General features: G+C 42.1%; 1 long non-coding RNA gene across 1 annotated transcript in view; it reads right to left on the bottom strand.

Annotated features, from left to right (window-relative positions):
• The window catches only part of LOC140713350 (uncharacterized), a 60388-nt gene that overhangs the window by 35917 nt on the left and 8981 nt on the right, over nucleotides 1–15490 (bottom strand). The window lies entirely within an intron of this gene.

The following is a 15490-nucleotide window of genomic DNA, read 5'->3' as shown; positions in this document are numbered from 1 at the left end:
GGACAGGGTGATTGAACTTCTGAACTTCCAGCTCTTACCAGCAGGTGGAATCCCAAACAATGCAATTCCAGAACAGACTGAGAACATTGTATCCAGTAAGAGAGCACACAGTGCAGTCTCTAACACGCGGTAACCACCTTTTAAAATGAGTAGTTATTACGGGAAAGGTAATTATTAACGTAATAACTTCTTCTCCCCCTCACTATTTTATTTTTGCAAAATGGAAAGAAGAGAAGGAATTTCTCCCTGTTAGCAGAAGAATGAAACTCTAGTCCGAAATATAATTTTTTCCTTAACCTTAAAGGATTGTATAGAGGATATGAAAAGTCCTAAAGTACCCTCCCTTTTACCTTCTCACCTCTCCTGCTACCCCTACTCCTTAAATTTCAGTTGCCTACTATAGCTATAACCATAGCAACCCAGCTGGTGGGAAATTATGGAAACTCCTACTCATTCTCCTAGATTCAGGTAAGTTTTCACCTCATCTGGGAAGCCTCCACCAGTCTCCACTTTGGCATCAGAAGAGACTATCTCACTGTTATCATGACACGGACATGCCGTGCATGCCTGTATTTGAACACTTGTCTCATTGTTTCAGAACTCTGTTGGCCTCCTTCATTGCAGAATGATCTACTTGTTCATATTTGCATCCCTGGTGCAAATGTGTGGATTAGTGCCTGGCACATAGAAGCTGCTTGGTGCATTTCTCACTCGTGAACGTCAGAAACTAAAAGAAGGAGGGGTGGAGACTGTGTGGCATTGGGATGGGAGGGGAAGGGGGTGTTATCCTGGGAATGAAGTGGAGTCGGAGTGGCCTAAGGGGCAAGACAGTCAGGGAGGAGATAGGAATTATGCCCTTAACCAGGAAAGCTGTGCCTGGCACGCAGGCTGTCCAGGGGAGCAGAGGGGGATAAGAAACTGGAGAAAAGCAGTGAACATAGCAACCTGAGAGTATGGGGGTGGTGGGGCAGGGAGAAGTTGAGGTTCAGTTCAGTCCACAGCTTTTGAAATGGGTTGGGCAAGAGGTTCAAGACTGTGACCTGGTGAGTCCGGGTGTGGTGACTCATGCCTGTAATCCCAGCTCTTTGGGAAGCCAAGGCGGGCGGATCACTTACGGTCAGGGGTTCGAGACCAGCCTAGCCAACATAGTGAAACCCCATCGCTAGTAAAAATACAAAAATTAGCCAGGCATAGTGGCACACGCCTGTAATCCCAGCTACTTGGGAGGCTGAGGCAAGAAAATCACTTGAATCTGGGAGGCGGAGGTTGCAGTGAGCTGAGATCGTGCCACTGCACTCCAGCCTGGGCGACAGAGCGAGCAAACAAAACAAAACAAAACAAAAAAGACTGAGACCTGGTGAAAGGGGGCTACAGAACTTTTTAAAATGGTGTTAACTGTATAGTGGAGAGGGAGATGGAGTCTAGCAGAACTGCACAGTGAAATCAGGGGAATAAATACCTGTCCTTAATTCCTCTTCTAGTGGCTCAGGGAGGTGGGAAAGAAACAGATCCAGTATGAATACCTTGTAATCACACCCTTAACCTTTTAAACTGCTAAATGACACACATCATTTTATTTAAAAGCGATATGGACTGCTAGCCCAGCTGAACTTGGTTCAAATCCCAGCTCTTCCACTTATTAGCTATGTGAATTTAGATGTCACCTCAAGTCTCTGAGCTTCAATATATCCTATAAATAAAGGATATTAAAACCTTCCTCAAAAGACTATGAGAAAATTTAACATAATGCATGTAAAGTGCTTAGCACATGGCCTGACACAGGGAGACACTTAGCACTTATTCCATCCTTGGTCTGGTTTTTTTGTTTTTTGTTTTTTGGGTTTTTTTTGAGACAGAGTCTTGCTCTGTCGCCTAGGCTGGAGTACAGTGGTGCAATCTTGGCTCATTGCAAGCTCTGCCTCCCGGGTTCAAGCGATTCTCCAGCCTCAGCCTCCTGAGTAGCTGTGATTACAGGCATCAGCCACCATGCCTGGCTAATTTTTCTATTTTCAGTAGAGACAGGGTTTTACCATGTTGGCGAGGCTAGTCTCAAACTCCTGACCTCAAGTGATCTGCCTGCCTCAGCCTCCCAAAGTGCTGGGATTACAAGTGTGAGCCACAATGCCTGGCTGGTTCTTTCCTTCCAGTGCCAGCCAAGAATGTGTTGTCCAAATAGTTCTTCCTGAATCCATCTAAATTGTACTAAATCATATCATGATTTGTTTTACAAATGGAGGCTGGGGGTTGAGTGCTTGATATGATTGCAATAATCATTTTTCAGGGTCTACAGAAGACTATATTGGTACTTGCTAACTTTTGAACTATATTCTTCTTTCTCTCATCTGTTACCTGGTGGATGCAATCTGTGCCATTTTTCCCCTGTTCTTTCACCTTTGAGTGATGAGGCAATAATCGCTGCAGGAACATTTACTCAGCCAAACTATTTCGCCAACATTTTGTCCTCAAATACATTATTTGTTTCCCATGTGAAAATTGGGCTGTCTTTCATGAACAGAGATGACAATGTGATACTCTTCATCTTCAATGGGCTTTGTTAGCTTTCTTAGAATAACAATAGGTGGTGGTGAGCTGTCCACAAACTGCTTCACTTGGGATCTCAACCTTATTAAGTAAGAAACATGATTGGAAGGCTGAAGCAGTAGACTAGAAATTTGTGTAATTACAATTCCTGCATGAGCTATAAAACTGTCCCATATCAAAGGATAGATGGGTGAACCTATAGACTGAAATTTCAAATAAGAAATCTGAAGGATGGTTCTCTTTGTATAATAACCGTCTTACATAGGGAAAGAGGGAGTGATCTCCTATATGTTGTATCATTAATCTACTCTCAGCATATTGCCTGTCATTTGTCACTTCTTTAGAGTAATAATGAGATTGTGTAAGCACACTGGGAAATGTAAGGTGCACAAGGAGTCAATTTTTTTTCCTTTATTTTTTTAGAAACAAGGTCTCACTATCTTGCCCAGGCTGTTCTCACACTCCTGGGCTCAAGTAGTCCCCCTACATCAGCCCCCCAAGTGGCTGGGACTAAAGGCATACACTACTATGCCCAGCTAAAGAGTCCATTATTAATATATGGCCAAAACTAAGAGCAAAACTCCCATTATATATGGTTTACCACTGAGATATTTGGGGATTCCCAATAGTAATAAATCTGATAATTGAAAAATTATCCATATGGTGAAATGATCAGCATATCCCAGTGAATTCAAGTCTACAGATGCTTCATTCCCAAATACAGGTGAGTTCTAGATGGATTTTGCTACTTGTTAGATGTGTGAGCTCAGACAAGTCATTTAACCTTTCAGATTCTCAATGTTCTTATAAATTAGGAAAAACAATAACAATTGTAGAAAGAGGACAGTTTATGAAAAAAAGTGGAGCTATAATACTAAACAACAAATACTTGGAAGAAAGAAAGTTGATTGCAGATAAGGCGTTTTGCAGTCCTTATATTGTCTAGGATGAAGAGAAAGCCATTGATTAACTTGAAACTTTGTTAGGGTAGTTACACCCTTCACTGAATAATCAATATAAGAATGAAAATAGAATATGTAACTTTCAAATGAGTAGAAGAAAATACAGAAAACTCAGTAAACTCAATAGAAGACAGGAACTGAGTGAAAAGAAGTAACCAAACATTAGTAAGAAAAAAAATAAGATGGTAGAAATAAGCCAATACGCATCAAAAATAATAATAAATGTAAAAGGACTAAATTCACCAGCTGTGATGCAGAGATTCTGAAATTGCTTTTTTAAAAGAAGAAAAAGATATTTGCTGCTTACAAGAGATATCATTTTTAAAAGATGAAAACCACCTAGGTAAACTAACTAAAACTAATTCTTGAACCAAAACTAACTAAAAGAAATTTAATGTAGCTACATTATTGTCACACAAAATAGACTTTAAAAAATAAAGCATCACTAGAGAGAGGATGGTTATGGAATTATGAGTAATTTACTAGACAGTTATTTATAAGCATTCTCAAACTTGTAAGTAACTATCAACATGGCCTCAAGACATTTATAGCAAAAATGGACATAATTACAAAAATAAATAATTCCCAATCATAGCTGGGAAATATTAATATACTTCATTCAGAAGTTGCTAAAGAAGACAAAAGAAAAATAAGAATGCTTAAAATTTAAACAAATGTAATCAAATAACTTCTACAGAACTCTGTACTCAGTGTTTCAGTATTATATATTCTTTTCAAGCACACATGGAACATTTATAAAAACTGACACCAACATAAGTAATAGAGACGTTTCAATAAACACAAAATAATTTATATGATTCAAACTACATTATCGGTCTAAAATACAATGAAATTAAAAATCCTTTAGCAGAAACATAACCAATCAACCTATCATACCCTACTCCCAATATAGTTAGAAAATTTAAAACACTTTTCTAAGTAAATACACCAATTAAGAAATTATTAGGAAACTTATTAAATATTTATGACTAAGTGACAACCAAAGCACTATATATCAAAACAACTAAAGTAGTTTTTTGTTTTGTTTTTTTTTTTGAGACGGAGTCTCGCTCTGCCGCCCAGGCTGGAGTACAGTGGCCAGATCTCAGCTCACTGCAAGCTCCGCCTCCCGGGCTTGCGCCATTCTCCTGCCTCAGTCTCCCGAGTAGCTGGGACTACAGGCGCCTGCCACCTCCCCCGGCTAGTTTTTTTTTTTTTTTTGTATTTTTAGTAGAGATGGGGTTTCACCGTGTTAGCCAGGATGGTCTCGATCTCCTGACCTCGTGATCCGCCCGTCTCAGCCTCCCAAAGTGCTGGGATTACAGGCTTGAGCCACCGCGCCCGGCCTAGTTTTTTGTTTTTTGTTTTGAGATGGAATCTCGTTCTGTCGCCCAGGCTGGAGTGCAGTGGTGCGATCTCGGCTCACTGCAACCTCTGCCTCCTGGGTTCAAATGATTATCCTGCCTCAGCCTCCAGAGTAGCTGGGACCACAGGTGCACAGCACCACGCCTGGGTAATTTTTGTATTTTTAGTAGAGACGGGGTTTCACCATGTTGCCCAGGATGGTCTCGATCTCTTGACCTCATAATCCGCCCACCTCAGCTTCCCAAAGTGCTGGGATTACAGGAGTGAGCCACCACACCCGGCCTAAAGTAGTTTTTGAAGAGAAATGTATAACCTTAAATGCATATATTTGGGGAAAAAAGGATTAAAATTAATTTATCATGCAATTAAAGATGTTGGAAAAAACCACAGTGTGTATACCAAAAAAGAAAAGGAAAGAAAGACTAAAGATAGGCACAGAAATTAACAAAATAGAACACAAATAAGAAAGAGTACCAACAACAACACCAAAAGCTTGTTTATTTGAAAAGATTAATATACTAGATAATCCTCTAGTGAGATATATCAAAAAGATATTAACAATATCAGGAATGAAAAAGGGGCCAGGTGTGGTGGCTCTCACTTGTAATGCCAGCACTTTGAAAGGCCAAGGCAGGTGGATCACTTGAGCTCAGGAGTTTGAGACCAGCCTGAGCAACGTGGAGAAACCCCGCCTCTACTAAAAATACAAAAATTAGCTGGGTGTGGGTGGCGAATGCCTGTAATCCCAGCTCCTCAGGAGACTGAGGCAGGAGAATCATTCAAATCCAGGAGATGGAGGTTGCGGTGAGCCGAGATCACACCACTGTACCCAAGCCTGGGTGACAGAGCGAGACTCTGTCAGAAGAAGAAGAAGAAGAAGAAAGAAGAAAGAAGGAAGAAGGAAGAAGGAAGAAGAAAGAAGAAGAAGAAACGTTCCTTTGTGGCCAGCACAGTGGCTCACACCTGTAATCACAGCACTTTGGGAGGCCCAGGTAGGCAGATGATGTGAGTTTGAATTTGAGTAGAGTTTGAGAGTAGAGTTTGAGTTTGAGTTTGAGTTTCAGTAGAGTTTGAGACCAGCCTGGCCAAACATGGTGAAACTCTGTCTCTACTAAAAATTCAAAAATTAGCCAGGCATGGTGGCAGGTGCCTGTAATCCCAGCTACTAGGGTGGCTGAGGCAGGAGAATTGCTTGAACCTGGGAGGTGGAAGTTGCAGTGAACCAAGATCATGCCACTGCACTCCAGATTGGGCAACAGAGTGAGACTCTGTCTCAAAACAAAACAAAAAGAAATGTTAGTTTGCCATTCTGTAGGGTCTGTTTCACTTGTTCGGGCAGCTTCTTTGACGATGCCTTTTGCTCTTGAGTCTCAGACTGCATTTCTCACATATCTGTTACATTTGACTTTCTGTTGTGGAATAAAAATGGTTGCATTTACCATTAGTTAAGAGCCTGGGCTCTAGGGTCAAACAACCCAGATTTCGAATCCTGACTCTAAAACATAGCAGCTAAAATGTTCTTAGAAAAATTGAGCCTTCGTTTTTTTCATCTGTAAGATGAGGCTAATGAAGGGGCCTTCCCTGCTGGGATGGTAATAAATCAAGCTGGGTTCTCCTTGCACACAGAAGTCTATGTGAAAAAAAAGAAAAAGAAATCAAGGGCCGGGCACGTTGGCTCATATCTATAATCCCAGCACTTTGGGAGGCTGAGGAAGGTGGATTGCCTAAGTTCAGGAGTTCAAGACCAGCCTAGGCAACACAGTGAAACCTTGTCTCTACTAAAATACAAAAAAAATTAGCCAGGCGTGGCAGCATGTGCATATAATCCCAGCTACTTGGGAGGCTGAGGCAGGAGAATCGCTTGATCCTGGAGGCGGAAGTTGCAATGAGCCGAGATCGTGCCATTGCACTCCAGCCTACGTGACAGAGCAAGACTCTGTCTCAAAAAAAGAAAAATTAAATTAAATTTAAAAAGAAATCAAGCTGGGCTCAGTGGCATGTGCCTGTAATCCCAGCTGTGGGGGAGGCTGGGGCAGGAGGATAGCTTGAGTCCAGGAGTTCAAGACCAGCCTAGGCAAGACAGAAAGACCCCATCTCAAAAGACAGAAACAGTTAGCAGCACAGTGCCCACCAGATGAAACGCTTAATGAGTGTTGTTTTCTGTTAATATTGCTAACAATTATAGCATGGTTCTACAAAGATTGTCAGTCACCTAAAAACAACAATGTATTTTACTGAATATTGACTTTTTAAAAATTCTAGAGTAATGTCAGGAAAGATGATATGCATTACCCAATTAACCAAAGACAAAATTGATGCTTTTGTGGGCCAGTCCCTTTGCAAATAGGTGCTGCCATGTGGCATTTCCAGGCAGCAGAGCCCTGTCCTCTGCTGGCAGTCACAACAGATGCCATCAGCCTTGTCAAACCAGTCTGATTAGGTCACATGGCTTCAAGTAATCTCTTTTAGTTCCCTCTCTGGCCAGTCTACAAACTGAGGTAACCAAGGAACTTGGTTCTAACACTTGATAAAGAAGGATAATGGGGTGGGGGCTGCGGGCAGAAGGATAAACAAGAGAAAATGTATTCTGGAACTAGATAGAGGTGAGGGTTACACAACATGAATATACTAGATGTTACTGATGGTAAGTTACATTATGTATATTTTACCAAAATAGAGAGAGAGAATGATGCAAGGTTGACCCCTGAGAGTCACAGAATAATCTGCTATGTACAAACACAGAATTGGGCTATGATTCCAGTAAATAACAAAAGAAACATATAGTCACTTTACAAATTAACAGAGATGCATAAACGTGTCATGCATAAAAGATGAAAGTATTCCGTGTCTGATATGGTTTGGCTCTGTGTGCCCACCCAAATCTCATCTCGATTTGCAACCCCTACGTGTCAAGGTAGGGTGGTGATTGGATCATGGAGGTGGTTTCTCCCGTGCTGTTCTCATGATAGTGAGTGAGTTCTTACAAGATCTGATGTTTTATAAATGTTTGGAAGTCGCTTCTTGGCTCTTCTCTTTCCTGACTCCTTGTGAAGGAGGTGCTTGCAACCCCTCCACCTTCTGCCATGATTGTAAGTTTCCTGAGGCTTCCCCAGACATGTGGAACGGCAAGTCAATTAAACCTCTTTCCTTTATAAATTATCCAGTCTTGGGTATTTCTTTATAGCAATGTGAAAATGGACTAATAATGTCATACATTCATGATAAAGTAAAAGTGACCTTTAGCTTATCAAGGAGACCTGAAACTTGGATCTGTATGACCTCTAAGGAGCAACTATGTACAATTCAGACTTAGTTTTATGGGAATAAATGAAATGTAACAGGTGCAAATGGTGCCACTTTCTTGCCAGTGGAAATGGAGCATTGTTCTTCAGTCTATCAAAGTTGCCTAGTGTAGAGCTTACATTTCCTAAGAATAGCATAAAATCTACTGACTGTTCTTTTCCCGCAATCAAAGTCAGGCATTGGTTATTTTTGGCTTCATATATTTAAAGTAGAAATAAGAATGTGTTCCAGCCTGGGCAACATGGTGAGACTCCATCTCTACAAAAAAAATACAAAAAAAAAAAAAAAAAAAAAATTAGCTAGGCATGGTGGTCTGTGCCTGTGGTCTCAGCCACTTGGGAGACTGAGGTGGGAGGATCACTTGTACCCAGGATGTAGAGGTTGCAGTGAGCCAAGATCGTGCCACTGCACACTAACCTGGGTGATAGAGTGAGACCCTGTCTTGAAAAGAAAAAAAAGAAAAAGAATGTGTTAACTGGTTCAGTGTAGTGGCTCACATCTGTAATCCCAACACTCTGGGAGGCCAAGGTGGGAGGATTGCTTGAGGCCAGGAGTTCAAGACCAGCCTGGGCAACATAACAAGACCCTGTCTCTACAAAAATTTTAAAACATTAAAAAGTTAAAAAAAAAAAAAAAAAAAGGAATGTGTTAATTAGAAGACTTCTGGTGTATAATATATTCTGCTATATGTTAAAGATTTTCCAAGTTTCTACTTGGATTGGGACCTCTGAGGTCCAGAACAGGAAGGAGAATATCTGTGGGAAAGAGGTTCTAAATTTATCTCAGTATATGCAACAGTCATTTACTGAGAGCTTAGGCTATGTCCAGCACTTTGCTAAGCTCATTACAAAAGTTATCACACTTAATCCTCACAACAATCCTATGGAGGCAGGTACTATTTTCATCCATAGTGTACGGATGATAGGTCTGAGGCTTGGAGATATTATATAACTTACCCAAAGTCATATGGCTAATAATTAGCCAGGATGAGAACTAAGGGCCATATCACTCCAAATCTTATACTCTTAATTACTAGCTATGCCACCTCTCTGTTCCACCTGAGAGGAAAACTGAGTTTCACCATTTTTTAAAAATTATTATTATACTTTAAGTTCTAGGGTACATGTGCATAACGTGCAGGTTTGTTACATATGTATACTTGTGCCATGTTGGTGTGCTGCACCCATCAACTCATCATTTACATCAGGTATAACTCCCAATGCAATCCCTCCCCCCTCCTCCCCCCTCCCCCCACCCCATGATAGGCCCCGGTGTGTGATGTTCCCCTTCCCGAGTCCAAGTGATCTCATTGTTCAGTTCCCCCCTATGAGTGAGAATATGCGGTGTTTGGTTTTCTGTTCTTGTGATAGTTTGCTAAGAATGATGGTTTCCAGCTGCATCCATGTCCCTACAAAGGACACGAACTCATCCTTTTTTATGGCTGCATAGTATTCCATGGTGTACATGTGCCACATTTTCTTAAGCCAGTCTGTCACTGATGCACATTTGGGTTGATTCCAAGTCTTTGCTATTGTGAATAGTGCCGCAATAAACATACGTGTGCATGTGTCTTTATAGCAGCATGATTTATAATCCTTTGGGTATATACCCAGTAATGGGATGGCTGGGTCATATAACACCAAAAGCAATGGCAGCAAAAGCCAAAATTGACAAATGGGATCTAATTAAACTAAAGAGCTTCTGCACAGCAAAAGAAACTACCATCAGAGTGAACAGGCAACCTACAGAATGGGAGAAAATTTTTGCAATCTACTCATCTGACAAAGGGCTAATATCCAGAACCTACAAAGAACTCAAACAAATTTACAAGAAAAAAACAAACAACCCCATCAAAAAGTGGGCAAAGGATATGAACAGACATTTCTCAAAAGAAGACATTCATACAGCCAACAGACACATGAAAAAATGCTCATCATCACTGGCCATCAGAGAAATGCAAATCAAAACCACAATGAGATACCATCTCACACCAGTTAGAATGGCAATCATTAAAAAAATCAGGAAACCACAGGTGCTGGAGAGGATGTGGAGAAATAGGAACACTTTTACACTGTTGGTGGGAGTGTAAACTAGTTCAACCATTATGGAAAACAGTATGGCGATTCCTCAAGGATCTAGAACTAGATGTACCATATGACCCAGCCATCCCATTACTGGGTATATACCCAAAGGAGTTTCACTGTTTTTTTCTCCACCTCTTGGCTCTGCTTTCCTCTGGAATGGCTTCATCCTCAAGCAGGCTTTGTCCATGTGGCTGCAAAGATGGCCCTATCAGTTCTGGGTGTGTGTGTGATTCTTAGCCTCTGTGATTCCCAGGAAAATGGGTGTTACAATTGCCCTGGAGAGGGCTCCCAGGTAGATTCCCTGCGAACAGTTCTTCCCTTTGTTGTGTGAGCATGCTACTCCTCCCATCCAGAGGTGGCTTTTATTTCCTTTCCTCCTGAATCGGAGACGGTTTCTTTGACCAATGCGCATTCTGGAACTTCTGAACCCAGGCCTTTGAAAGACAAGTAGCCTTTGCTTTGCTGTCTAGGAACCTAACTGCCATGCTGTAAAGAAGTCCAGGCTACGTCACTGGAGAGAGGCCCCACAGAGAGGCCCTGCAGGATGAGATGCCACATGGAAGGAGGCCCATGAAGGAAAATCGAGGCACCTCAGCACCAGAGTCCTGGACCTTCCATCTCAGCCCAGCTGCCAGCTGAATGCAGCTGTGAGTAAATCCAGCCAACACCACACAGGGCAGAAGAACACCCTGTTGACCCACAGAGTCACAAGAAATAATACATCCTTGCCAAGTTTGGGGGCAGACAGTTATTGCTATTGGCTTGACATGAGTAATGTGCCTATTTCTGGCTATTTCATGCCCAGGAGCATGCAGGCCTCTGATTGGGAAGCTGTGCTTCACCTGCATCTTCCCTTGGCACCTCGGTGGGTACCCACAGAAATGCCAGACAGATGGAAAAAACCTGTGTCCACCTGTCTTTTGTGGTTTTTGTTAATGTGGTAGAAACAGCAAGGACTTTGGGGTTCAAATACCTGGATTCGAATAGCTGGCCATCTCTCTTTCCAGTATGCCACCACGAACAGGACATATGGTTTCTCTACATCTTTCTGAAAACTAGAAATAATTTTTCACGCAAGGTTCTTTTGTGGAGATGAAGAGATATTTATTTTGCAAATATTCACTGAGTTCTTCCAATAGACCTGGCATTATCCAGTGCATTATAAGCACTTTGAAGACAAGCTCTTTGTACTACCACTTTTTCTGAAGTTCCAAACACATTTATCGAATGAATGAATTGTGTCAGATCCTGGTGACACAAAGGTAAGTGCAGAATTGGTCTCTGAAAAGTTCACAGTTAATGGTAAAAAATGTGTACAAGACTACAAAGTGGCATACAAAATTTATTATTATTTAACCTTTTAAATGCAGTGATTAATTCACTCATTCATTCATTTACCAACTCTTCCTACCTCATTCCCAACAGTATTTGCAGAAGCTTTAAAAAATCATTAAATATAAAAGGATAAAATACAGATGATGAATTAGGGCAAAGGGAAAATAAAGGTTAGAACAATGATTTATTAATCTATAACTTAATTGCAACATGCTTTGGCTTTAAAGCCAAGGTAAATTGCATTGTTCTTTTTTTTTTGAGACAGAGTCTCGCTCTGCCGCCCAGGCTGGAGTGCAGTGGCCGGATCTCAGCTCATTGCAAGCTCCGCCTCCTGGGTTTACGCCATTCTCCTGCCTCAGCCTCCCAAGTAGCTGGGACTACAGGCGCCTGCCAGGTCGCCCGGCTAGTTTTTTGTATTTTTTAGTAGAGACGGGGTTTCACCATGTTAGCCAGGATGGTCTCGATCTCCTGACCTCATGATCCGCCCATCTCGGCCTCCCAAAGTGCTGGGATTACAGGCTTGAGCCACCGCGCCCGGCCCCATTGCATTGTTCTTATTGCAGCATTGACTGTTGTTTTTGTTTTTCGTTTTTGAGACGGAGTCTCGCTCTGTTGCTCAAGCTGGAGTGCAATGGCATGATCTCAGCTCTCTGCAACCTCCACCTCCCAGGTTTAAGTGATTCTCCTGCCTCAGCCTCCCGAGTAGTTGGGATTACAGGTGCCCGCCACCACACCCAGCTAATTTTTGTATTTTTAGTAGAGATGGAGTTTTGCCATGTTGGTCAGGCTGGTCTCAAACTCTTGCCCTCAGGTGATCCACCTGCCTCGGCCTCCCAAAGTGCTGCAATTATAGGCATGAGCCAACGCACCCGGCCTGTTTTTAAGCTACTGTCTTCACTTAAGGTAATTAAGCTATCACTACTGCCAAGATTTCTAGAAGCAATAACTTCTAAGTTAGCCAACTGTAGTTTTGCCATAAATATATCCTCTCAGATTTTATTGTACATCTCAATTAAGTTCAATTGGTAGAAAAGGTCTTGGAAAAACTGCTTATACTCCATTTGGGTTAAATTGGTAGGTTCAGTCTAAAGATCTAACCATTGTGTATATGGTGATCAAATGGGAAGCAGTGGACACTAGTAGGTAAAAACTAGGAAGGAAGCAGCTGGAAGCTAAAAACGAAACATCAGATTCCTCCTCTATCACTCACTATGTATGTAACCTTGAGCAGGTCACCTCGCAAAGGCTGTTCCCTCATCAATACAATGGGTGTAATAGTAGTATTTACAACACAGGGTCATTATGAGAATTAAATGAGATAACCTGCATAGTACATTGTAAATGTTCATAAATGTTAGCTATTATCACCATTGTAGTGGAGAGAGGATCAATTATGGAGGTGCCTGGCTTTGGGGCAGCTGTAATTTTATTGCAAGTCTGAGTAAGTGGGTATTAATTAGGAAATGCTGATGACAAGTGAAATGGAGGTAATACTGGTTGTTTGAAAATTACTCATGTGCTTTTATATTTAGCTTGTCAGAACACATGACTTCCACCCTTGTCTTCCTGAAGCATCCTTTTTCCTGGGGAGATTAAAAGTGTTACAGAGGAATGCAAAGAGGAAATCCAGCTTCTGACACTCAAAAATAGGATTTTCAGGCACTACTCTAGCAAGACAGGACTGCAGATCTTTCTTTACCTCTATCTTTATTTATCAAGGTTCAGACTAGTGAACTGTAGAGTTCCATATAGGAAGAAGAAGGAGGACAGTGCTACCCCTTCCTGGCCTCAGAGGTATTGTGGGAGGAAGGATAAAGAGAAGGGGATAACCCAAATGTTTAAATATGGGTCCCAGTGTTTCCTTTCTAGGTGTCGGCAAGAATCTTTTGCTCTATTGTCCATTTGGGTTTCTGTTTAGGAAAGAGACACCTTGAAGGCTGCTCACAGGTAATTAGCAGAGCAGGAACATCCATTAAATTTGGTAGCTCAGCTGGGCTGGGCAAAGACATTCTTTTTTCTTTTTTTTTTTTTTTTTTTGAGACGGAGTCTCGCTCTGTCACCCAGGCTGGAGTGCAGTGGCACAATCTTGGCTCACTGCAACCTCCGCCTCCCAGGTTCAATAGATTCTCCTGCCTCGGCCTCCTGAGTAGCTGGGATTACAGGTGTGCGCCACCACACCCAGCTAATTTTTGTATTTTTAGTGGAGACAGAGTTTCACCATGTTGGTCAGGCTGGTCTGAAACTCCTCACTTTGTGATCCAGCCACCTCAGCCTCCCAAAGTGCTGGGATTACAGGCATGAGCCACCGCACCTGGCCTTTTTTGTTGTTGTTGTTGTTGTTGTTTTTGAGACAAAGTCTCACTCCATCAACCAGGCTGGGTGCAATGGCATGATCTCGGCTCACTGCAAACTCCACCACCTGGGGTCAAGCAATTCTGCCTCGGCCTCCATAGTAGCTGGCATTACAGGCACGTGCCACCACACCGGCTAATTTTTGTATTTTTAGTAGAGTAGAGGTGGGGTTACCAGCAGTTCAACCCCACCAGTGTCCCACCAGCTTCTGTGATGAGGTAGATGACCTTCCTCCACCATAGCAAGCTGATTGCAGCCCTTTGATGCTTGAGAGCAGCTCAGAAACCTAAACTTCAAGAATGCTTCTGCCCAGCCAGGTGTGGTGGCTCACACCCGTCATCCCAGCACTTTGGGAGGTCAAGGCAGGTGGATCACCTGAGGTCAGGAGTTCGAGACCAGCCTGGCCAACCTGATGAAACCCCATCTCTACTAAAAATACAAAAAAATTAGCAAGGCATGGTGGTGCGTGCCTATAATCCCAGCTACTCAGGAGGCTGAGGCAGGAGAATCACTTGAACCTGGGAGGCAGAGGTCACAGTGAGCCAAGATGACACCACTGCACTCCAGCCTGGGCAACAGAGTGAGACTCCGTCTCACAAAAAAGAGAAAAGAAATCCTATGTTTCCACACTTCAAATCAATGCCAAACTGTCTCCTAACACATGCAATTTGTAATATGAATATAACCTAATTGAACTGCTAGAGCAGAGGTGTCCAATCTTTTAGCTTCGCTGGGCCACACTGGAAGAAGAAGCATTGTCTTGGGCCTCACATAAAATACACTAACACTAATGATAGCTGATGAGCTATAAAAAAAAAAAAAATACCAAAAAAATCTCATAATGTTTTAAGAAAGTTTACGAATATGTGTTGGGCCTCATTCAAAGTTGTCCTGGGACACGTGCTGCCCATGGGCTTCAAGTTGGACAATCTTGTGCTAGAGACTTCAGGTCATGGGGAAACCTGGTAACCCCCAGAGGAGCAGCAGAATTATAAGGCCTCGTGTCTAGTGAATTTCAGACCTACCACTTCTGACAAAAATCCCCTCTATTATCATGTTCAAGTAAAAGATTAAATAGAGCCAGGCACAGTGGCTCATGCCTGTAATCCCAGCACTTTGGGAGGCTGAGGTGGGCAAATCACGAGGTCAGGAGTTCAAGACCAGCCTGGCCAACATGGTGAAAACCCTGTCTCTACTAAAAATACAAAGATTAGCTGGGCATGGTGGCTCACCTGTAATCCCAGATACTCAGGAGGCTGAGGCAGGAAAATCTCTTGAACCTGGGATGGGGAGGTTGCAGTGAGCCAAGATTGCGCCACTGCACTCCAGCCTGAGCAACAGAGTGAGACTCCGTCTCAAAAAAAAAAAAGATTAATAGAATTAACAAACTTTTATGAATTTTAAGATCAGCTATTAAAACTCTATATCCCTTATTACTCAGTAATAAAACTACTAATATATGCAACAACATGGATAAATCTCAAAATAATTATGCTGAGTGAATGAAGCCAGACATAAAAAAGTACACACTGTATGATTCCATTTATA

This window comes from Chlorocebus sabaeus, chromosome 1 (assembly GCF_047675955.1).
Source record: "Chlorocebus sabaeus isolate Y175 chromosome 1, mChlSab1.0.hap1, whole genome shotgun sequence".
Classification (NCBI taxonomy): domain Eukaryota; kingdom Metazoa; phylum Chordata; class Mammalia; order Primates; family Cercopithecidae; genus Chlorocebus; species Chlorocebus sabaeus.
This window is presented reverse-complemented; position numbering and strand designations above follow the sequence as displayed.